Consider the following 1,636-nt stretch of genomic DNA (forward strand, 5'->3'; position numbering starts at 1 on the left):
AGCCAGCGGCAGCAAGGCACCCGATTCGGCACCTCAGGCGCCGAATGCTGCGCCTCAGGCGCCTGATTCTGCACCTCAGCCGCCGAATGTGGGACCTGGTTGTTCAGCATCCAGCAGCCCGCAGCAGCCAGGGGCAGCCAGCGGCAGCAAGGCACCCGATTCGGCACCTCAGGCGCCGAATGCTGCGCCTCAGGCGCCTGATTCTGCACCTCAGCCGCCGAATGTGGGACCTGGTGGTTCAGCATCCAGCAGCCCGCAGCAGCCAGCCGCAGGCAGCGGCAGCGAGCCGCCCGATTCGGCACCTCAGGCGCCGAATGTGGGACCTCGTGGGTCAGCATCCAGCAGCCCGCAGCAGCCAGCGGCAGGCAGCGGCAGCAAGGCACCCGATTCGGCACCTCAGGCGCCGAATGCTGCGCCTCAGGCGCCTGATTCTGCACCTCAGCCGCCGAATGTGGGACCTGGTGGTTCACCATCCAGCAGCCCGCAGCAGCCAGCAGCCCGCAGCAGCCAGCGGCAGGCAGCTGCAGCGAGGCGCCCGATTCGGCACCTCAGGCGCCTGATTCTGCACCTCAGCCGCCGAATGTGGGACCTGTTGGTTCAGCATCCAGCAGCCCGCAGCAGCCAGGGGCAGCCAGCGGCAGCAAGGCACCCGATTCGGCACCTCAGGCGCCGAATGCTGCGCCTCAGGCGCCGAACGCGGCGCCTCAGGCGCCTGATTCTGCACCTCAGCCGCCGAATGTGGGACCTGGTGGTTCAGCATCCAGCAGCCCGCAGCAGCCAGCAGCCCGCAGCAGCCAGCGGCAGGCAGCTGCATCAAGGCGCCCGATTCGGCACCTCAGGCGCCGAATGCTGCGCCTCAGGCGCCGAACGCGGCGCCTCAGGCGCCTGATTCTGCACCTCAGCCGCCGAATGTGGGACCTGGTGGTTCAGCATCCAGCAGCCCGCAGCAGCCAGCAGCCCGCAGCAGCCAGCGGCAGGCAGCGGCAGCAAGGCACCCGATTCGGCACCTCAGGCGCCGAATGCTGCGCCTCAGGCGCCTGATTCTGCACCTCAGCCGCCGAATGTGGGACCTGGTGGTTCAGCGGCCAGCAGCCCGCAGCAGCCAGCGGCAGGCAGCTGCATCAAGGCGCCCGATTCGGCACCTCAGGCGCCTGATTCTGCACCTCAGCCGCCGAATGTGGGACCTCGTGGTTCAGCATCCAGCAGCCCGCAGCAGCCAGCGGCAGGCAGCTGCAGCAAGGCGCCCATTTCGGCGCCTCAGGCGCCGAATGCTGCGCCTCAGGCGCCTGATTCTGCACCTCAGCCGCCGAATGTGGGACCTGGTGTTTCACCATCCAGCAGCCCGCAGCAGCCAGCGGCAGGCAGCGGCAGCAAGGCACCCGATTCGGCACCTCAGGCGCCGAATGCTGCGCCTCAGGCGCCTGATTCTGCACCTCAGCCGCCGAATGTGGGACCTGGTGGTTCAGCATCCAGCAGCCCGCAGCAGCCAGCGGCAGGCAGCTGCAGCAAGGCACCCGATTCGGCACCTCAGGCGCCGAATGCTGCGCCTCAGGCGCCTGATTCTGCACCTCAGCCGCCGAATGTGGGACCTGGTGGTTCAGCATCCAGCAGCCCGCAGCAGCCCAGCGGCAGCCAG

This window comes from Chlorella variabilis (genome assembly GCF_000147415.1).
Source record: "Chlorella variabilis unplaced genomic scaffold CHLNCscaffold_52, whole genome shotgun sequence".
In the NCBI taxonomy this organism is placed as follows: domain Eukaryota; kingdom Viridiplantae; phylum Chlorophyta; class Trebouxiophyceae; order Chlorellales; family Chlorellaceae; genus Chlorella; species Chlorella variabilis.